Source organism: Marmota monax, unplaced genomic scaffold (assembly GCF_021218885.2).
Source record: "Marmota monax isolate L192 unplaced genomic scaffold, Marmota_monax_Labrador192_F-V1.1 WCK01_AAM20220418_F8-fsc00125, whole genome shotgun sequence".
Taxonomy (NCBI): Eukaryota; Metazoa; Chordata; class Mammalia; order Rodentia; family Sciuridae; genus Marmota; species Marmota monax.
Window position 1 is genome coordinate 6,930,871 of NW_026695235.1, and position 23,868 is coordinate 6,954,738.

Consider the following 23,868-nt stretch of genomic DNA (forward strand, 5'->3'; position numbering starts at 1 on the left):
TTTTTACTCTCATTTTAAGATTTTTCTCTTTATGTTTGGTTTACAGTAGTGTGGATATATGAATTTCTTTGTATTTTTTTTCTGCTTGATGTTTGCTAAAATTCTTGAATCTGTAGTTTAATATATTTTGTTCTTAGACATTATCTCTTTAAATATGGTTTCTGCCCTATTTTCTTTCTCCTTTCCATTCAGGACTCTATTTTTACACTTATGAGAACTTTTGCTGTGTCCCACAAGTCTCTTATGGCATGTTCTGATTTTTTTTCCCTCAGTAAACTTCAGTTTCAACATTTTTGTACTAGTCTTTCATTCCATTCTATCTTTCGCTGTGTCCAGTTGTCTGTTAAATTCTTCCCATAAATTTGTAACTTCAGTCATTATAATTTTCAGTCTTAAGAATATAAATTTCCTTTTATAAATGTTAACCTATAAATTCAGTTCCAGATTGAATTTCCCTCTTTTTCCATCCATTTTGTGCATTTTCCCTCCACTTACCTGTATATGTGATTACAGTTATTTTAAGGTCCTGTCTCTTAATTCCAATGTCTGGATTATCTGTTGGTCTACTTCTATTGTCTCTTTTACTTGTTATTGATTATATGGTCTTGTCTCTTTGAAATTTCTTTTTTAATTATATGGCAGACATTGACTATAAAAGAACTGCAGAGTCTCCAGATATCATTTTCCACCAGAGATGGCTTCATTTTTCTTATAAGAAGTGTATAGCAGGCTGGGGTTGTGGCTCAGTGGAAGAGTGCTTGCCTGGCATGCATGAGGCACTGGGTTTGATCCTTAGCACCACATAAAAACAAACTAATGTATCCACCTAAAACTAAAGATAAATAAATAAATAAATAAATAAATAAATATTTGTTTTTTAAAAAAAGAAGTGTATAGGATGAGGAGCTAATCACTTCAATCTAATTTTGTTGTGGGGCTGGGGATGTGGCTCAAGCGGTAGCACGATTGCCTGGCATGCGTGTGGCCCGGGTTCGATCCTCAGCACCACATACGAACAAAGATGTTGTGTCTGCGGAAAACTAATAAATAAATAAATAAATATTTAATTTTGTTGGGTTTTTTGGGTGTGTGTGTGTGTGTGTGTATGTGTTGGCGGGGAGGTCCTGGGGATTGAACCCAGGGCCTTGTGCATGCTAGACAAGCACTTTACCAGTGAACTACATCTCCTGCCTTCCAGTTGGAAGTTGAGATGAAACAGGGCTGAGTTAGTTTGGGTAAGCTTCAATTCACTGCTGATTCATTCCTGAATCTTAGGTCATCCCCCAACAGGACTTTCAGTATTTCATTGGTCTCTCTCATATGAACATCAAATTAACAATATGTGTGTGGTTGTGTGTGTGTGTATATGTGTGTGTGTGAGAGAGAGAGAGAGAGAGAGAGATTGAGAGAGAGAGAGATAGGGACTCTGAATTGATGCTCAATGAGGGTTTTCTTTCCTACCCAACTCATGAATAATTTGAAGCGAAATGAGTATTAAATCTCAGATTAGAGACAGGAGGATCACAAGTTTAAGACCAGCCTCAGCAATTTAGCCAGGCCCTAAATAACTTAGCGAGACCTTGTCCCAAAATAAAAAATGTAAAAAGTGTTGCTGATGTAGCTCAGTGGTAAGTTGCCTGTTTCAATCCCCAATACCAAAAACAACAACAACAACAACAAAAACACCTCAGGTTAGGCACACTTTCTTATCTAGTCCAAGAGTCCAAGAAATCTTAGCTAGGATGTGGTCTCCCTCATGGAATTCTGTCTATGCATGAGAACACAACAGAGAAAGTTTGGTTTAGGTAAGCAACTTCCTCCCAAGAAGCGGTAGGCAGAGACGTGCTGTGCACACTCAGTTATCTGCTTCCACTTTCCAATCACATCAGTGGTTCTACTTTCCCAGATTTGGAGAATTAAAACCCCCTCTTATTGTGGAAAATAAGAGGGGGAAGGTATTTCCTCTCTTAAAAACATGCCCTGGACTGCGTTCTTGACGGGGTATATAACACTGAGGTGGACCTCATGCTCCTCATTTGAGTAACCCCTTCCTGCATTCCCTTCCCACCTAAGGGCTACAGGATGCCTGAAAAGCTCTCATTTAAAGGTAGTCCTGTTGTTGGCCCTCCAAACGTTCTCTTACATGAAGGGTTGGTGAACTGAGACATGTGTGCCAGATCTGGCCTGCTCCTTTTTTAGTACGTAAATAAAGATTTTTTTAGAGGACCAGCTACATTCTGCTCCATCATAATGAATACCAACATCTGAAAATCTCTGAATGCTTCTGAAGGTTGCTTCTTGTTGCCTTTTATTTTGTTTTATTTATGGTACATCGAGATTGGACCCAGGAGTGCTCAACCACAGAGCCATATCCCAATCCTTTTTGTGTTTTGAGACAGGATCTCATTAAGTTGCTTAGGGCTGGCCAAATGGCTGAGGCTGGTTTAGAACTTACGATCCTCATGCTTCAGTCTCCAGAGCCACTGAGATAATATGCATGTGCCACTGCACGCAGCTTATTTCATTTTTTAAAAAACAATTCTTTTATTTATTTATTTATTTATCTAAATCTATCTTTCTATTTATTTATTTTAGTGCTGGGGATGGAACCCAGGGCCTCTTGCATGTTAGAAAAACATTCTTATCACTGAGCCACATTCCCAGCACTTATTTCTTTCTTTTAAAGAATATACAACACAGTTAGAAAATCCAATGCATGGTGTGGATCTAGGAGATTGAAGGAAATAGGACTTCCACTATTAATGTTGTCTTTGGTTTCCCACAGGCAAGAGGTGGAGCAAGGGTGCCCATGAGTTCTCCATAGCAGCTCACGGCCGGCTGAGCTCAAACAAAGAGATGACCTTGGGCTGTTTCTGAAGCTTGATGATCTCACTTTGTGTGGGTCAGATTGATCTTTGTCCACATCTTCAAAATAGCTCTCCGATTTGGCTAGCGATGGCTTCTAGACTCTTTGGCAATCCCCTGACTCACTCAGCCAGGTAAACTCTTCAACATTAAGAGCCACGCTAGTTCAAATGTGCTGTTTCTCCTTCTGCAAAGAAAGCTGCTGTTAGTTGTGGATCTGGGTATGGATTGGCCTCCTCAAATGTCTGCTTATACCAGCGTGAAAACAAGAACGCTAAGCATAGGAGTTACTCTTTTCACAAGTGGAAATATTACTTTTTATTATTAAAAAAATTTTTAAGTTATCAATGGACCTTTATTTAATTAACTAATTTAAATGCAGTGCAGAGGATTGAGTCCAGCGTCTCACACATGCTAGGCAAGTGCTCTACCACTGAGCTACAACCCTAGCCCCTCTACCTCTTATTTTAAAGTTATCCTTTCTCGTGGGTGTGGGAGATGTCACATGAAGGAGGCAGTCCCACAGACTGTGAGTAAAGAGGCAAATTCTCATGTGACATAGGCTCTGGCAGTGACCATAGCAGCAGAATCCATAAAGATGACATTACCTGAGTAGACCCAGTGACCGTTCAGTATACACATTGCCTCTCTGGTGGGGCTCATTCCCACAAAGACACTCCCCACAGAGGATTTTCCTTCCCTTTTGACATCAGCATTGGCCATATAACTTGTTCAAAGGAAAGCATGTCACATACAAGCAGAAACCTCAGGAGCTCTTTTCCCTCCACCTAGAGACTGGAATGTTTCATACACAAGTACAATACATCTTTTTTTTTAATATTTATTTTTCAGTTTTCGGTGGACACAACATCTTTATTTTATTTTTATGTGGTGGTGAGGATCGAACCCAGCGCCCTGCACATGCCAGGCGAACACATTACCGCTTGAGCCACATCCCCAGCCTACAATACATCTTAATATATAAAAGTTAGATAAATGTTGCAAATGCAAAGGAAATACCAATATATTTTAAAATGCATATAAACATATGTAAATATACACACATATATGCATATGTAATATATACACACTATATATAATTTATCATCTGATGCAGCATAAAATACTTAGCAACAAGGTAACTGGCAGCAATTATGAACCAACAAATTACTGAAGTACACAACATAGACATAGTGGGAAAAAATCTGGACACACAAGAGTATAGACTTTATGACTCCATTCATATGGAGCTCAAAAATAGGCAAAAATATACTATGATGGAAAACAGGACAGCATGGATATCTATGCAGAAGATACAGGCTGGGGGCAGCCAGGAGGAAGCTTCCTGTCCTGAAAATGTTCTGTGTGCTGTTGTGAGTGATGGAAAAACAGATGTGAAACAGATGTAAAGATGTGAAAATCCATCAAGCTGCTCACTTGAAATTTTGCACAGACTCTGTGTAATTTATTCCTCAGTTTGAAAATAGCCTAAATTAACCTGCGCTTTGTCCTGAATGTTTGTGTCCTTCCAAATTCTTATGTTGAAATCTAGCCCCCGGTTTATTTTTGTATCAGGAGATAGCAACTTTGGGAGGTGATGAGGTTAGAAGGATGGGGCCCCCATGATTGGAATTAGTGCCCTGATAGAAAAGCATGAGAGAGCTTGCTTTGTTTCTCTTTGCTTTCTGGGATGTGAGGATATAATGAGAAGATGGCCATCTGCACACCAGGAAGAGGGGCTCCACCAGACACTGGTGATTGTGGACTTCTAACCTTCAGAACTATAATAAATAAATCTCCATGGTTTCAGTCACCCAGTCTATGGTGTTTTTGTTATAGCAGACAGAACTAAGACAATCTGTTTTCAGACCTACCAATGAAAGTCTGCCAGTGTAAGCACAGGGTGTTTTGTAAATGTTGATTGAAAAACTTATGGCCCCATTACTAAAACATTTAAAACAAGTATTTAAGTTCAACAAGTTTGGTAACAAATTGACACCCAATGGTGAAGCTAAACAGTTAATGGCACTAACTTGGTAGGACATGAGAAATGTCAGATTGCCAATTAGAAAGTAACCTTTATGCATTTTAAAATGTAAAAGCTCTTGTCATCTCCCCAAAAGGATGCCATAGTAGAACTGGTAAAATTCAAATTCTGTGATCAAAGACTATATCCGGTTCCTTCATACATATGTAGAATATAGAGTGATTTGTTGAGATTGGGCAGTGTTAGAAAATGCTGTTGTAGTTTTATGTTTAAACATGTGTCCCACAATTCACAATAGCCAAACTATGGAGCCAGCCTAGGTGTCCATCAAAGGATGAATGGATAAAGGAAAGATGGTATATATAAACAATGGAATTTTATTCATCCATAGAGAAAAACGAAATTATATCATTTGCAGGAAAATGGATGGAATTAGAGACCATTAAGTTAGGGAAATAAGCAAAACTCAGAAGGTAAAGGGTCATATGTTTTCTGTCATATGTGAGATCTAGAGAAGAAAAAGAAAAAGAAAGTTGTGTGGAGGGGTGGGTCTCCTGAAAATAAAAGGAAGATCATCAGACAAAAGGGATCAAGGGATGGCAGATGAGGAGGAAGGGGGGAAGATCTGGGCCAAATTATACTGTTAAACTGTGTGCACATATGAACAACAAATCCCATAATTATGTACAACTATAATGCACCAAAAAATGTGAAAGAGGAAAAAATTTATAAAAATAAATCATGTATGTGAAACATGTTTAGCTTAGTTAGTCAAATCTATTTGAAGTGTTATACTGGATAAGGAATGGATCTTCCTCAAGCAAAGCTAACCAGGAAGATGTGTCAGGTATCCTGTCCCGAATCCACTAATAGTGAAATTAGAATTTACTCAGAAAAATGTGCTTAGAGTAAGATGATAGATGATGCCAACTGTAAGTCAGATGAGTGCAGTGCTGATGTATGTCACAGAGCAATTATCACCAAACTGGAGATGATTTGGAAAGTTTTCACAGGTTTAGGATTTGAATTTGACCTTAAAAGATGGGAAAAAATTCAAGTAGCCAGAGTTCTTCCAGGCAGGAAAGAGAGCAATGAGAACCAGAAGCAGAGGTGAGAAATTCCTAGGCAGATTTTGGCTATAGTCACAGTCTGTGGTTTGACCAGTGGGGATAGTTGTATAGGGCATGAAACGGGACCAGGCTAACAGCCTGGGTGCCAGCCACTGAGTGACAAACCCTAGAGTTTGGACTCTTCTGCTTATAGCATGGGATCGCAGAAGATTTCTGAATGATAAAAATGATGTTTTCAGGAGACCACTGGAGGCTGTCTACAGGCTTAATTGGACAGAGAAAAATCTTAGGATTCAGAGCACCCAAGCAGGAGTCCCAAGGTGCTCAGGAGGGTCTTCTGTTGTAAAGCCCACCTCAGGTCCAGGTTGGGTCAAGGGTGTTAGAAACCTGGCTCTACAGCAGCAGGGTGTTACGGAAATACCTCTCACTCATTTCTTCCTTGAATCTAGCAATTCTGTTCAAGTTACCCATTTGAAATCTTTAAGAGCCGATTTTTCTCATCTGTTCTTAGGGCTTCCAGATTGTGTTGTTGGCCGTACCCCCTGCCTGCCCACCTTCCTCAGCATGTACCCTGGGTTCTCTTTCCCTCTCTCTTTCCTCTCACCTTTCTTCTCTATCTCTGTGGCTTCAAGAGTCATTTGAGCACAGAGGTATTCATAAATTTAGTTCTAGCACACACAACTGTCTGTTCAACCTCTCCATTTGAATTAAATTGAGAAAATCCAAAATCAAACTCAAAAATGATGCCTTCGCAAATGTCATTGCTCTCAACACGTCCTGACTCAGGAAATGGATCTATGTCTACCTGGAAGTCACGCCTGACAGTTTCTCCTTGACCCTTTCTCTTCTACCCCCAGCTGCTCGCCACCATAAAAGCCAATCACTGAGTGATTTCTCTGAGTTTCTCTGATCCTATCTCTCTATCTCCAGCTCTCCAAGTTAGTCACTTTGTCACATGGTTGGTTTGTTTCCACTTTGACTACTATTCCCAGAATCAATGCCCTTTTTCATTTTTTTAAATATTTATTTTTAATTTGTAGTTGGACACAATATCTTTATTTATTCATATGTATGGGGTGCTTAGGATCGAACCCAGGGCCTCGCCCGTGCTAGGGGAGCGCTCTACAGCTGAGCCACAACCCCAGCCAACCCTCTTCATTTTTTTAAAGTACTTTTGGAAATGCTATGGACTGAATGTTTGTGTCCCCCAAACTCATATGCTGAAACCTGAACCTCAATGTGACGGTGTTTGTGGGCCTTTTAAAGTTAATAAGTCAGGACAGTGGAGGCTTCATGGGATTAGTGCCCTTATAAAAAGACACACGTGAGTGTGCTTTATCTCTTTCTGCTCTGCTCCATGTGAAGATACAGATGGAAGGGACCTCCTTTGTCCTTTCACTCTGTGAGGTCATGGCAAGAGGCACCATCTGCAAACCAGGAAGCAGGTCTTCACTAAGCGCTGAATCTGCCAACACTTTGGTCTTGAAATTCCCAGACTTCAGGACTGTGAAAAATAAACTTTTGCAGTTAATAAGCCACTCGGACTATGGTATTTTGTTATAGCATCTCAAATGGACTAAGAGAAGGGGCTTATTGGAGATAAAAACACAACTCAAAATTTGAAATGTTCTACAAACAGAAAGTAAGTTAAATCTTCTTTTCACTCTTGTAGCACAACCACCAGTTCCTCTCCAAGAGACAGTTTTTCTTAGAGATTTTCTGATGCAGCCTCCCAGAGGTAATCTGTGGACATAAGAGCATTTACCTATACACTTTTTCTTTCTTTTATTTTTTTCACTCACAGGTGGCATGCATTACAGATTTTTCTTCACTTGCTTTCCACTTTATACAGCTTGGGAATCTTCCCCTAAGTTATTTGAGCCATCCTTATTGTGATTGGTGGGAGGCATTGTACTTTATCGGTGTGCTAAAATTTATTTAATCAGAGCCTTGTTTATTTTTTCCAGTCTTCTGCTACAGTGTTGCAATGAAAACAGCTGTACATGAGACTTTATATATGTGCGACCATATTTCTGGTCTTGGGGCTGTCAGCTTTCTGTCACTGCAACAAAATACCAGAGTAATCAACTTTAAAGGGAAAAAGGTTTATTTTGGTTCATGGTTTCAGAGGTTTTAGTGTGAGGTCACTTAGCCACATTGCTCTGGGTCTTGCACCTCGTGGCAAGAGTGTGTAGTGATAGAGGGTACTCACCTCATGGAAGCTGGGAAGCAAAGGGAGGGGAAGCAGTCAGGGTCTCAGTATCCCCTTCAAGGACATGCCCCCAGTGACCTCCTTACCTTGCAGTAGCTCCACCTCCTAAGGGTCCTTCCACATCCCAATAGCCTCTCAGGCTGGCTACCAAGCTTTTAATGGGTGGACCTCCAGGGACCAAAATCATAGCAGGGCCTTACAGACTTTTTAAAATTTTATGTCGTACATTTTCTCCATCTTCCCTTTTGTAGTTTTGGGGTTTTGTATTGTATTTAGAAAGACCTTCTATAGTCAAAAAGTTATTTAAAAATTCTTATGTATTTTCTTCTCATATTTATAAGGTTTGATTTCTCACTTCAAAATCTTTTATTCATCAATGGTTAATTTTGGTGTAAAATTCGACTGTATTTTTAATCCAGGTGGCTCTTCAATTGTACCAGCATCATTAATACTAAGTCACTGGTTTTCTTCCCGTTTAAAATTTGCTTGTTTGCTAAAAATTATTCCCATGCATGTAGCTCTGGACTCAGTCTCTCGTGTCTGTTTGTGCACTTACACTGCACTCTTCATTGTTGTAGCTTTCTAATGTGTTTTATCACATGGCACACTAGTAGCCCCTTGTAACTGTCAGGATTTTCTCAGTCTTGGTAATGACCAATTATTTTATCTAAACTTTGGTATTAATTTAAGTTAAAAATACCATTTGAATATTTTATCCCTTAAACACACACACACACACAACTTGAGGATGGATTTTAATTTTTATATTATTAAGCCTGCTTATCTTCAAATAAATTGTGGACATTCTAATAGCATTTTAAACATCTTATTTATATAGATCTTTCACATTTCATGGTGAATAAAATCTGAGCTGGAAAAGGAGAGACCATCTGGAGTGGGCATAAGCTTTGGTCCTCTTGTCCCGAGGAAGTCACGGGCTATTCTCTGCATGACGCTCTCTGAAGTGCTGATGACCTGGTATGAGTGCTTATCTGTTTAATTTTGCCTCCCTGCCAAGCTGCAAGCTCCCTGAGGACAAATATGACTCGTGCTCTTTGCCGTGGTCTGAGTACCTGGCCTTGTGCCGGACACACACTCAGGACTCACAACAGTGTTCCTGATTGAGAGAATGAGTGCTGTGGATGATGAAGGCCTCCTCTGCCTTTGCCACTTAGCTCTGTAGCCTTGAACAAAGCACCCTGGTCTTGACAAGCGTCAGGCTTATCACCCATAAAATGGGCTGTTGTAAGAAACAATCTTTATGAGCTCTTTTCTCCTCCTTTATTCTCATTCTCTACCAGGTAGTCCAGACCAATCTCACTGTTAAAGCCATAGAGCACGAGTGGCAGATGAGCCCAAAAGAGAATAAAAGAGAAAAATTTCAGTCCATTGATCTGGGATTCTTCCAGACAGGGTTCAGCGGCTGCTTCTTTCCTACCCCATGATTTGTCATGGTAGTTGTTTCTGTTTGGTCTTCCTTCTGGCCTTCAGTCCTGCAGGGGGTGCCAATCACATGGTCTTGGTCCCCCAGCACGGATCACAGTGTCAAACACAGTGCAGCACTTATCAAATGCAAGTGGAGTTCTGCACTTTGCTGCAGGAAACCTGTAACTCGATTTGCAAAAGGCTGTGCAGGTTCTGGTCTGGAGAGGTGGCAGCTGCTTCCACGAGAGCAGCATCACTCCGACAGAGCCAGCTTACCAGGAGGAGAGCTTTGGCTTGGCTAGTAGAGACCTCTGGCTTTGGTTCCATTTCTTTGCCCATTGATGGGACATCCTTCTTGGAAAAACAACACCACCAACAATGAAAAACAACCCTCTGGCTGGCACATCATGCCTACTTTTCTCTCTCCAGAGCAAACTGTGCCAGTCCCTCTGGCTCTCTGAGATCAGAACATGGGCTAAACTCTAACAGGGATGTCATGGGTGTGGTGAAAGCATTCTACAGTAATATATCTTGGGACTTCAATGGCTTAAGAATCTAGCAAATTGCAACAATGCTGTCGTTCCTTCTAAGCTTGCCTCCTTAAAGAGAGGCGGTCCGCTCCTGCTGTCTGACGATGGATAGCCAGGGAGCTCAGATCAACAGCCCAGACGAGGCTGGAGGTGCAACTCTATCTTTTGTAATATGAAACAGAAAACAAGTCTGAAGAGGCAAGTGGGAGAAGGTGTCGTCAGAAGAAGACCCTAAGAGCTGTTCAAGTCCTTTGGGAAGGAAAGAGGTAAAGAGATCTGTTGGGCTCCCGGCACTCTGGGACTCATGAGAGTTCTTATATTCTAAAGCTTAAGGTTTTAGTCCAGTAGGTGAAGAACTATAAGGACACAGGCTCTATTTTTTCCGATTACCAATGGTCGATTACAGAAAGTTTGGAAAGGAAAAGGCCAAAGAAGATAAATATCACCCGTAATTGTACCACCCAGAGATAAATGCTACAACCTTTTATCTTAATTATTTAAAATCTTTGTTATAGACCTGAAGTGATACAAAGTACACTATTTTATAACTTCCTTTTGTCACCTAACAGACTGAATGCTTTTCTCATGTTGTAAAGAAAGCATTCTTCAGCATGTGTTCTATTTCCATAAATTGACATGTTGTATTTTTAAATTGAATCTCCATCACTGGACATTTAGGTTATTTCCAAGGTTTCACTACAGGTGACCTTGACAGGAGTCACACAGCATGTGGAGGTTAGGCCCAGGGAATATACTGGGTGAACAACTGTTTAAATGAAAGATGCTCAGCCTGAGCGAGACAACATTCTGGTATGAAAATCACAGTTTTCTTCAAATATTTAAAGGTTGTTGTTTGGAAGAGGATAAGATTTGATGTGTGCGGTCTCGAGTGGGGAAGATTTAGAATCAGAAGGTAAAACATGTGGGAAGATGGACTCATGGTAAGATGAATTTTCTGTAGTTATGAGCAACTGAAGAAGGTCTGGGCATCTTCAGGAAGTAGTGAGTTACCTGCTAGTGAAGAGGTTCAGGCATGGGCCAAAAAGTCCCTGAGGTTATCACAATGCGTCAAATACATAGAAGGACTTGTGTGTTCCCAGAACATGGAAGAAGGTAGACTATTTATTTACTTGCTTATGGAAGAAGAAGGGGTCTTGAAAAAGCTTTTAAAGTTAAAATTTAAATTTAATCCTCTTACTATTTATATCAGGATCCAATGTTTATGCAATGATTTACAGTTCACAAAGAATTATAAAGGAGCCCCCTTTAAAATTAAGGAAACAGGCACAGTGGTGTACACCTGTATTCCCATCAATTTGGGAGGCTGAGGCAGGAGGATGGTAAGTTCTAGGCCAGCCTGGGCAAATTAACTAGACACTGTCTCTAAATAAAAAATAAAAAGAGCTGGGGATTTAGCTCAGGAGTAGAGTACCCCTGGGTTAAGTCCTCAGAACATAAAGGAAAAAAAAATTGGAAGGAAACAGTTTCAAAGGTTTCTAAACCTAGGTGGTTAAGACTAGGCTGGATCTCTGCCTTCTCTGATCCTACAACCATCCCCCCACCCAGTTGTTATTTATTATCATCAAAATCACCAGTCCTTTCTAGAAAATCCAGACTCATGGGATGTTGCTTGTGCCCTGCAAGAAAATATAATGTCTTCAATGACCAACGTGAACAAAATGTCACTGTTCGGTTCTCAGGAAAGGTTTCCTGTGTGGACATTCTATTCTATTCTGTCCCAGCCGCAATTTCATGAGTAGGATTTTTGACAGGTAAGGGTGGGCTCCTCCCAGCTCCAACATCTATGTGAGATTCTGTGATGTTTCCAGGGCCTTCTGCTCTGAGCAGGGACTTCTTCCCTGGTGGTCTGAGAGCCTTGAATGACCACCTCCCAAGATGGTCCTCTGTGTTATCTGTGTCTCCTGCTCTGTCGGCTCAGAACCCGGGCTGTGAGCCTCCTGTTTACCTGTTCACGGGAATTTATTCCAGTGACCCCGCTCCCCAGCAGAAAGACAACCTCACCTAGTGCTCCATTAAGCCTGCACCCTCTGCCTGGGTGGACAACTCTCCCCTGAAGTCCCCTTCCTATCTGCAGGAAGCCAGCCTTCGCCAGGAAGGAGAGGGAGGCCGGAAGCAGATGGCCACCCCCTTCCGACCTGTGGTGAAGTGTATTCCTCTTGTTTTTAACCATTTTCTGGTTTTGGCTGCTTGCCTACTGCATCCAGCTCTTGTTGTTCTGCAAGTCTAGGGTGAGTCCATTCCTTAAAAAGCATTTATTTGGTGCCTACTCTACATCAGGCACTGGGCTAAGCACCGATGGCAAGAAACCCAAGGGAGGGAAGAGGAGGCCTAGAGGAGCTTCCTTGTTTGCAGATGGAAAAGGAACCCACAATAAAACCCAGGGAGAGAAGAGCTTCAACACGGGAACGAGTTCTCCAGGGGAAGGGCAGCAGACAGGAGAGAGCAGTGGTGTTCCCAGCGCATACATGGAGGGATCCTCAGAGAGAAGGCCAAGCCGTCAGATGACAAGGGACAAGGGTGACAGACAAGTATAAATGTTCCACCCAAAGCAGTGAGAGGTCCTTGAAGCGTCTCAGCATGCAAAACTGTCAAAGTTTTAGAGACAATCAGTCCCCTACCTCCTTGAGGAGCAGGGCAAAAGATGAAGGAGTCAGGGAGGCTGGGAGAAGGCTTGTACTTTTTATTTTTTATTCTTCCATGTTCCGTTTGGATTTTCAAACCATGTACTTGAAAAAATTTTTTAACCTTAAAAGTAAGCAGTCATTAGCTGAGAAATAGTATTAGTGGCTCCTTCTATCTTACTCTTTTAAACTTTCTCATATATTAAGAAGGGAATGTAATAAATGGTTTTGGATTTTAAAAGTCTGGAAGTCAGTCAGACATGGGAATGAACAGATGTGCTTGCTGTCCTTCGTGAATAGACATTTTGCCATTTGACCCTGCCCCCAGGTCCCTAACAGTGTGTGCCCATAGAAGGCCATTGTTTTTGCCTTCTATTCTTGGGATGTAGAACTTAACGCACTGAGCCACTCCGAGGTCCTGTCTAGGCCTCTGTCCAGTGAGAATGACCAATTCTATAGTTTTTAAAACTGGATATTAGTTGGGACAATCTGCAGACTGTGTAGGGACATTTTGGTTTGAGAAACAAACCATAATCAAAACAGAACTCTCCAGCAACATGGAATCACTAAATTCCCTGTACCTCTTCAGTGGAACTTTTTTCTTCTGGCTTTGTTGACTACAACAATCTCCTCTGGCACTAAATAAATTTCATTTGAGTTAAGTGCAGGAAAAAAAAAATCCCTGCTTCTATACAAAACACTGGACAGTTTCCCGTAAAGTTTTGTGGTTGTGAAAAACCTCTAAATGTTGAAGGAAAATAGAAAACAAAAAAATAGCGGGAGCTCATGTTTCACTTAAAAATACAAAATAGGGCCAGGAGTGTAGCTTAGCAGTACATGCTTAGCATACATGAGGCCCTGGGTTCAATCCCCAGCACACATGCAAAAACACAAACCAACCAACAAAAATCTCAAACACACAGACACACACACACACTTATAACACAAAACAGTACTTACAATATGCCAGATGTGGTTATTGTGAGACAAAGATGAGGATCCTAGCCCTTGAAAGCATTTATAATTTAGAAAGAGGCAGGAAAATACAAAGTAACGGAGTGAGAGCATTGCTATTGCCACATAAATGTATTTTGAATTCAACCGAAGCAAAAATAGGAAAAAGTTAAAGACAGTAGCAGTAACGTGCATGTTAATAAACTGTGGAAATTTTAAACGATGTCCACCACGTTCTCAGATTAAAAAGCAAACACTCTCAAGAACGATTGAGCTAATGAGCCAAAGGAAGTGATTTTTGTAGAAGTCTACCTTCTGCCTGATTTAAATTTTTATTTTATTTGTTCTTTTTAGACATACATGACAGTAGAATACATTTTGGCACATTATACATACATGGAGTATAAGTTATTCTAATTAGGATCCAGTTCTTGAGGTTGTACATGGTCGTATATTCAAATACAAGGCTAGGAAAGTGATGTTTGATTAACTTTACTGTCCTTGCAATTCCCCTTCCCCATCCCTTCCCTTCATTTCCTTTTGTCTAATCCAGTGGACTTCTATTCTTTGCTACCCCACCCTTTCTTAAGTGCGTTAGCAACTGCATATCAGAGAGAATATTTGGCCTTTGTTTTTTGGGGACTGGCTTTTTTCATACAGCACGAAAGTCTCCAGTTCTATCCATTTACCAGCAAATGCCATGACTTCATTCTTCTTTATGGCTGTTTTATATATCTATATATCTATATATCTATATCTATATCTATATATATCTCACATTTTCTTTATCCATTCTTTCATTGAAGGGCACCCAGATTGGTTCCATAGCTTGACTATTGTGAACTGAGCTTCTATAAACCTTGACATGGCTATGTCACTGTAGTATGCTGATTTTAAGTCCTTTGGGTATAGACCAAGGAGTGGGATAACAGTCAAATTGTGGTTCCATTCCAAATTTTCTAAGGAATCTCCATACTGCTTTCCAGATTGGTGCACCAATTTGCAGTCCCACCAGCAATGTTTGAGTGTGCCTTCCCCCCCACATCCTCGCCAACACTTACTGTTGTCTGTATTCTTGATAGCTGCCATTCTGACTGGGGTGAGATGAAATCTTAAAGTAGTTTTGATTTGCATTTCTCTAATTACTAGAGATGTTAAAAATTTTAAAATATATTTGTTGATCGAATGTATATCTTCTTTTAAGAAGTGTCTGTTCAGCTCCTTAGCTCATTTATTGAGTGGATTATTATTTTGTGTGTGTTAAGTTTTTTGAGTTCTGTTATAGCCTGGAGAGACCCAGAATAGCCAAAGCAATCCTTACCAAGAAGAGTAAAGCAAGAGGCATCACAATATCAGAACTTAAACTATACCTCAAAGCTATAGTAACAAAAAATGGCATGGTATTGGCACCAAAACAGACATGTAGACCAATGGTTAGAATAGGAGACACACAGACAAACCCATGTAAATACAGTTATCTCACACTAGACAAAGGTGCCAAAAACATACATTAAAGAGAAGATAGCCTCTTGAACAAATGTTGCTGGGAGAACTGGGAGTCCATATGCAGCATAATGAAATTAAACCCCTATCTCTCACCATGCGCAAGACTCAACTCAAAGTGGATCAAGGACCTGGGAATTAGATCAGAGACCCTGTGCCTAATAGAGGAAAAAGTAGGCCCAAATCTTCATCATGTCAGATTAGACCCTGACTTTCTTAACAAGACTCTTAAAGTGTAAGATATAAAATCAAGAATTAATAAACGGGATGGACTCAAACTAAAAAGCTTCTTCTCAGGAAATGAAACAATCAACGGTGTTAAGTTTTTTGAGTTCTTTGTATAACCTGGAGATTGATGCTGTAGCTGAGGTGCAGGCGGTAAAGATTTTCTCCCATTCTGTAGTCTCTCTGTTGACATATTTTTAAAATTTTAATTTGTTCTGTTCATATTCTTGATTCTTTCCTTGGCAGTAAAGAAGATTTTTAGTTTGATACCATCCCATTTATTGATTCTTGATTTTACTGCTCGTACTTTAGGAGTTTTATCCAGGAAGTTAGTTCCTACGCTGACATGATGGAGAATTGAGCCTACTTTTTCTTCTAGTAATTACAGGGTCTCTGGTCTCATGCTAAGGCCCTTGATCCACTTAGAGCTGAGTTTTGTGCATTCTACTACATGTGGGTCTCCAGTTTTCCTTTCACTATTTGTTGAAGAGGCTATCTTTTCTCCAATGGCTCTTTGTTGAAGTATGACATAAAGTATTTGTCTTCTGTTCTGTTCCATTGCTCTTCATGTCTGTTTTGGTGACAATACCATGCTGTTTTTGTTACAATAACTTTGTCATATAATTTACGGTGTGGTATTGTGATTCCTTCTGCATAACTTTTCTTACTAAGGATTGCTTTGACTATTCTGGGCCTCTTATTTTTCCAAATGAATTTCATGATTGCTTTTTCTCTTTCTACAAAGAATGCCTTTAGAATTTTAATAGGAAATGCATTAAATCTAAATAGTGCTTTTGGTAATATGGACATTTTGACAATATTAATTCTGCCTTCCAAGAACATGGGAGATATTTCCATTTTCTGAGTCTTCCCCAATTTCTTTCATTAGAGTTATGTAGTTTTTATATAGAGGTCTTTTCCTCTTTTGTTAGATTGATTCCCAAATATTTTTTTTTGAGGCTATTGTAAAAGGGATAGGTTTCCTGATTTGTCTTTCAGCTATGTCATAGGAATGCAATTGATTTACTGGTGTTTATTTTATACCTTAATATTTTGCTGAATTTGTTTATGAATTCTAGAAGCTTTCTGATAGAGTTGAGTCTTCTCAATATAGAATCATGTTGTCAGCAAATAGGGATAGTTTGAGCTCTTCTTTTTCTATTTGTATCCCTTTAATTTCTGCCTTTTGTCTAATTGCTCTGGCTAGGGTTTCAAGGCCCATGTTTAATAGGAGTGTCCTACCTAATTTTCAATTTGATGTACTTGTTTTTCATAATTTCATTAGGGCATTTCCCTCAACCTGGTAATTTTCAGGAAACCATTATATATGTATGAATCAATATATGTAAAGGTGAACTTCTTTTCAAGGCTTGCCAAAATGTTGCAACATATGGTTTCAAGATATTATGAAATGGTGTGAAACGCACCTTAACAATTTTATATTTTCTCTTCAGGCTTTATCTTACTATCACAGGAAAAGAAATGTTAATAATAATTTATGAAATGTTAGTGAACATGCTTACATGATAGGAAAGTAATGAACGTTGTCCTTATTTGAAAAAAATGGACCATATCTTGGCATAAAAAGACTTCATAAGCAACCTCAAGATGCTGAGAGATGTGGGCAGAGTGCTTTGTTCAGATGTATGGTTAAGAGGTAGGGAGGTGGGCTGGGGCTGGGGTGCCTGCCTTGTATGTGTGAGGCACTGGGTTCAACCCTCAGCACCAATAAAAATAAGTAAATAAAGATGTTGTGTCCATTTACAGCTAAAAAAAAAAAAGAGGTAGGGAGACTAAGATCAGGGAAGAGGTCTGGGCCAGAATGACTTGGAATAGAGCTGGCCACAGACGAGTTTGACTGGGGTGATGGATGCATGACATTGGTGTCTGTATGCTGATCTAACAGCATATGGCTCCCCCACTTTTCCTCTTTCTTTTTGGCAGTAAATTTTTTTAAAAATCAATAAAAAGATGATACTGTTGCCTGCATCTCCAAGTGGGCATCAGATATACACAAGGCAGACACAAATACCCAATAAACACATTTTAAGGACATTAAATGAGGCTGGAGGTGTATCTTGGCGGTGGAGCATATGCTCAGCATTCAAGAGGTTCTGAACTCAATTCTCAGCACCTCCTAAAAAGAAACTGAATGGTCAAAGAAACGCTAATTAAACAAGAGAGTACAGTAAGATGAAGGAAAAAGTTATTCTCACATACTACTTTCAGGAATGAAAATTGGCAAAATCATTTCTGAGGAATATTTTGGCAATATAAATTAAAAGCTTTTAAAGGATACAGGCCTTTATTCACAGGAAATAACTGGACAGGTGTGCAAATATATATATACACACACACACACACACACACATATATACAGAGCATGTTTACACCACTTTGTCCTAACAACAAAAATGGAAAACTTCATTTGAAAATAGAGAATTGATTAAATGAATTGTCTCATTCAATGGATAGAAAACCAGTAGCTGTTAAAATTATCTAAATTCCAATCAACTGACATGGAAATGTGTTTATAGCATAACTGTAAGTAAAAAAAAGAAAAAAAAACCACACCTGTGTTGTGTGTGAGTAAACTCATGTCTCCCTGAGAAGCCTGGAAGGACATACACTAATATAGAATTGTAATAAGGTGTTTTCCCGGGTAATATCTATGAGTAAGCTTTACCTCTTTACTTTTTTCCATATTATAAAATTGTCTGTAATGTTACTTTTGTGTGTGTGCGTTCGGACCTCAGGTGTAGAGAATGAACGTCTGTGTTCATAGCATACTAACACTGTCAGTTTCTATAAGAATCCTCTCATTTTAATTAATTTTGTTTCATTTTAAACTGCTATATATACATAAATTACTTTAAAAACCAGAAGTCTATAAGAATGGCAGTAGCATCTGATTCTTGGCCATACCACCATGCAGGGATTAATGGTAAATTGTTCACCTTCTTACCTGGTGTGAGGGGCACAGATACATGTATTAGTTTGTCTTTGGAATACATGGTTTATAACTCCCAGCGGGATTCCAACCACTAAGCTTTAGGGCTTAACACAGTCTATCACCAAGAGTGGTTTTGAGGGATGGGGACCTATCAAATGAAATCATTGTCTTGGTGTGAATCTGTTTTCTTTGGTACCCTAATGACATACCAAAATGATGTGTGGCTTAAACAGTAGAAATTGTCTCAGAATTTTGGAAGTTATAAGTCCAAGATCAAGGTGTAAGCAAGGTTGGTATTCTCTCGTGGGTGTAAGCAGGAATGTTTCATGCCTCTCTGTCGGCATCTAGTAGCTTCAGACGTTCCTTGGTTTGTAGATGGCCATTTTGTCCCTGTGTCTTCACATGATCTTCCCCGTGTACATGTGTCTCTATGCCTAAATTTCTCCTTGTTATAAAGACACTAGTTACTGTGAATTAGGGCCCATGTAGAGACTGCACTTTAACTCAATTACTTCTATAAAGATATTACTTCCATAAAATCTCTCATCATCATCGTGATATGGTGGAAAGAACAAGGGCTTTGCATTATACTTGGACTTAAATTTTGTCTTTACCACTTCCTAGTGGTATGACCTTGGGAATGTCATTTAACTATTCATGATTTGTTTTCTCATCTGTATATTGGAATGTGATGCTGCTGAGAGGAGTAGAGACACTGGAGAATGACCTGGGAGAAGGATACAATTTGGGTTTTTGCTTTTCCAAGTTAGCATCTGTGAACAGATAAATCTTGGTGAATCTGATGACAGCAAGGATTTAATCATTAAATTGGTATTTGTTCCAAAATTTCTATATGTATTCTGTTGTTGTGCTGGCCACAATTTACAGGTTACTTTTAGGTAAAGCCTATATGAAACCATTTAAATGCATTCCAACCAGCACATGATAGTTCCCTGATCAACTCTGGGTGAGGATCCCATGCTGGGGGAAAAGAGGTGCAACTCTGTAGATATGAAGACCAGCAGTGTCTTCTACTCCTGAATCTCCATAATCTCAAGCTTTTGCATCACCCTGATAATTTCTGAGAATGTCATATTCTGCCCAGAAGATTAAGCAAGTTTCCTTCATTACTGGTAATAAAAATTTGACTCACATTTAATGTAGTGTTAAGGGCTGCAAATGCTAATAAGGGCTGACGGAAGTGAAGCCATGGCCACTGAGGCAGGGAGCTCAAAGAGGGGAAACCAGAGGAGGGAGGAAGGAGCTGGTTGTATAGGTGGAAGTTGGAGCTTGGGAGAAACAGGTAGCAACCTCTCCTCTGAATGGGGACTCCCTGGGCCACTTCCTCTTCCTCCAAAACAATTAAATTGAATGTGGACTTTAATTACATCAGCAGGGCAATTTTGAAAATGTCAGCAATCTGAAAGTACTTTTGTCCATCATGGCAATTTTTTGAAATCATGAAGAATCAAGTCTAAACCAGGTTCAGTCTGATTTCTTTCCCAGCCTGCGCTATTTTGAATGGTTGCCTTAGTGTAGGGAGGAAATTTTGTGGAAAGTCATTTAAAACAAGCGTCTATCTTGAACAACACCAGAGACAAGTATTTTGGTTCTTTTAAACACCTAAGAGTTTATAAGAATTATATCTGTTGCATTTGTATTTGTGAACATCTGAAGGTTAAAAAAACCCCAAAAAACTGATATGGACACAAATAAAAGACAGCCAAACCAAACTAGGAAATCCAAAGATTAGTGCCTTTCGGTGTAAAAGAGTATATACACACTCCCTTTATAGCTATTCATCAACAGCCATTATTTTAAGTTGGTACAAAATACAATTTTTAGCTGGTGGCTCTCTACTAATTACAAAGTAGCCAGCACAGCAAACTTTGGTTTTAATGCCCGGAGAGCACACCCAGCAATATTTAGCCAGGCAGAAGGGGCAGACTGATTAAAAAAAAGAAAGCCATAATAGTTTCGATTGTTAAGGCCAAGTGGGCAAATTAAAAATCTGGACACTGAGGGTTAGGAAAGACAGAAACAAGGCAGTGAGCTGGACAAGGATACGGTAATAGCACAGAGGATTAATTTAAGGGGCATTCCGATGGAGAAGGCTGGCGGCGCCCAGAAAGGTGGGGAGGGGCTCGCAGGAGATGGAAAGGCACGGGAGAGCGTGCACAGCTTAAAAAAGTTTTTATGATGGCTCCGTCCGTAATTTCGGAAGGCCGGGGCTGGGTGCTGGCATGATCTGAGCACGGTGGCGGCCGCAGGGACATCCCGGATCCGGGCGCAGCGTCCGGAATTCCTGAGATGTCTGAAACGCGGAGGCGGCCTCCTCCCCGCCCCCACCGCGGCCTCCGTGGGCATTTTCCGGCGAGGGGGGCACGCGAGCCCTTCCAAGAACAGTTTAAATGCGCGGACGACCGCGGCCGCGCGCCCCCCAGGAGAAAGGCAAGCGCCGCGCCGGAAAGCGGTGAGAACCCCCGACCCCGAGTGTGGGGTGGGCTCCCCGGGTCTTCGCCCGCGGCCGCAGCCCCGGCCCCTCCCCCGCCCGGCTGCCGCGCGCCCCTCCCCCCGGCGCGGGCGGGGCTGCGGGCGCGCGACGCGGAAGCGCGGGGCAAGGGGGCGGCGGCGCGGGAGGCCGCGCGCGCTCCCCGGGCCGCAGTCGGCGCGGGCGCGGCGGACGCGGGGCGGGGCGGCCGGGAGGCGGCCGGGAGGCGGCGGGCGCTCGCGCACAGACCAGCCGCCGCCTCGCCCCCCGTCCCCTTCCCTCCCTCGGCCGTCCGTCCCCCTCCTCTGCCCTCCCCAGAGCGAATCACGCGCCCTCCTCTGACACTCGTAGCGGGCCCGAGCTCCGAATTTATCCTTCACGTGACCTGAGGGGGTTGGGTGGTTGGCTGCGGACGGAGGGGAGAAGGAAAGGAGGGAACGGAATCTGCCGTTACCCGAGCAACAGGCCCCGCCCGCCGGCTTGGGGCCGGTGGGGGGTGGGGCGGGAGGAGGACGTCAGCACGTCAGCCGGGGTTTTGCGTTTTGATTGACAGTTGCTATAGCGACCGGGTCGGTCCGTCGCCATTTTGTTGGTTGGTTTTTTTTTAAACCCTTTCGCTTCCCGCCCGAATAATAATAAAAAGCCCCATTGGAGTGAGGCGGGGGTGGCGGCGGCAACCGCGGCGGGGGGATCCGGGGAGACTGCTGCCGTCGCTGCTGCCGATCGCGGCCCAGGTCGGGCTGAGGGAGCGGACACCCCGAGCGGGGGGTGCGGGCGCCGCCGCCGCCGCCGCCGCCGCTGCTTCTGCTGCTGCTGTTCCTGCTGCTGCTGTTGGTGCCGCTGCCGCCGCCGGCGAGCGGGCGGGACCGGTGTGAGTGTGCGAGTGTGTGTGAGTGAGCGTGTGCGAGGGCGAGTGTGCGCGTGTGTGTGAGTGTGTGCGCGAGTGTCTGTCTGTCTGTGCGGGGACTCGGGGGCGGGCGGTTCGGGCTCTCCTGCCGGAGGAGCCGCCGCCGCCGCCGCCGCCGCCGCCGCCGCTCGGGCCCCGGCGCTTCTCGCTGCGCAGGTTTGGAGCGCGCGCCATTTTGTGAGATTTACAAAATCCTCTTCGGGAAGAAGCCGCCAGGAGCGGCCGCCACTCGGCCCCCGGCCTCGTCGCCGCCGCCCTCAGCGCTGGGCCGGGCCGCGCGGCCCCGCCGCCGGGACTCGGGGCCCGGGGACTGCGGTATTTGCTGGGGAGGGGCTGTCGCCTCCCCGGCCCCGGGCGCCGCTGGAGCCGCGAGCCGGAGAGACACGGAGCGGGCTGCGGCGCGGACAGAAGCCGGGAACGCCGGGGGCGGAGAGAGCGGCCGGGGCGGCGCTGGCTGCGGAGGCCGCGGCGGAGCGAGGCCCGGGAGCCCGAGGCTGAGACTCACCGGAGGGAGCGGCGCGAGCGCCCCGCCATCATCCCGGTGAGTGTCCGGCCCGGCCGCGACCCCGCCCGGCCGGCGTCGGCCCCCGGCGGCCTGCAGCCGGGCCCGCGCCGAGCCCGGCCGGGCGGAGGGAGGGACCTGCCATTTTAGGAGGAGGCGCCGCCGGCCCGGGGCCGGCCGCCGGGGGAGGGAGCCCGCAGGCCGGGTCCCGGAGGAGAGGCGGGTGCGAGCGCAGGGAAAGTTGCGGAGGGCGGGAGCGGGGGCCGCGGCCTCCCGGGAGCCGGGGCCTGGGGGCCGGAGAAAGCGCCAGACCTTCACTGGTCGTCCGGGCGGAGGGAGGAGGTTGTCTTCCTCCTCCTCCTCTTCCTCCTCATCCTCTTCCCCCAGCTCCTCCCTGGTCCCTCCTCTCGGTCCCCACCAGTGTGGGAACCGCCGGGGTTCTTCGCAAGGACAATGCACGGGTTAAGAAAGATGGGGCTGGCTGCCGGCAGGCGAGGACGCAGGGCCGGGCTGGGCGCCCGCGAAGGTCGCCTGCTCGGCGGCCTCGGGGTCCGCGCCGGAGCGAGGGGACGCGGCGTGCTCGGAAGTTGGGCCGGCGGTGCGAGCCTTCCCGGCCCCCGGAGGTGCAGCGCTGACCTGCTTAGAGGCCGGGGGAGCTGGAGGCCGCGAGGGGAGAATTAGGATTGATACCTGTGCATTGCAACAAACTTCACGAGTCTATTTATAGGCACGATCCCACTCCGGCTTCGGAGCCACCAGAGCTGCTGCATATCTCAGCACTTGGCCAAGGCCCCTCCCTAGCCTGAAATAGTTAAAATGGCAAAATTAGTGAGTCAGTGACTTAAACTACTTGTGTGTGCCTTTTCGCCCAATCCTAGATAACACGAATCCTGTAAGATAGGTGCAAGCATTTGAATGCCAGCACCATTTGGTTCTTGTTTTCTGTCCAAATTGTCCGAAAATACCTTATAACATTGTTTTCACACTCAACTTTAAAGATTAGTGGTAGGCACTCTCTTCAGACACACATCATAATCCGCTTAACCTATCAGTTGGAACTGTTACCCATTTTACAGATGAGGAGACTGAGCTTAGAGACGGGCAGTGACTCATCCAAGGTCATATAGCTGGGACTCTGAGAGCAAGGAGTCTGTAGGCATCCTGGGCTCCTGATAATAGGTTATAACTCGTTATAAATAACCTGCAAATTTTGGAGTGATTTGTGTGCGATGACTCAGGGTTCTAAACCTAGAGATTGTTTCCACGTATAGTTTTTAGTATGAAGTTAACTTTGGTTTGCAGAAATGGAAAGGTTGTAGTGAGTTCTCTTACTGAAGCTTGTCAGGCGCCCCCAGCCCCAGGGAGGGAAAAAAAAAAAAACAAACCTATGTAGTCAGTTTTTGAGAGGAAGGACTCAAAAAATATTACCTGGTGCATTTTATTCTTCACACTTATTTATAATTCTAGTCATCCTTTGAGTATCATAAGAAAATTTCATGTGAAATTGTTTTTAGTCTTCAAATACTTAATTTCCTCCTGTGGTCCTTTATATCTTACTTCAGAATGTTAGGAATGAAAATATATAGTATTTTGATTTTGGGG

The 23,868-nt window shown here is 43.2% G+C and overlaps 1 protein-coding gene across 3 annotated transcripts in view; it reads left to right on the plus strand.

The window, feature by feature from the left end:
- Positions 1-20,678: 20,678 nt before the first annotated feature.
- Positions 20,679-23,868, plus strand: part of Dyrk1a (dual specificity tyrosine phosphorylation regulated kinase 1A) — a 133,822-nt gene continuing 130,632 nt past the window's right edge. For 2 of the 3 annotated variants that reach the window (XM_046439052.2, XM_046439056.2), the window contains exon 1: positions 22,000-22,305. The gene's annotated coding sequence lies outside the window, so the exon portion shown is untranslated. Of the gene's footprint in view, positions 20,840-21,999; positions 22,306-23,868 lie in introns of those variants that run through there. The other variant, XM_046439053.2, reaches the window with a different exon arrangement.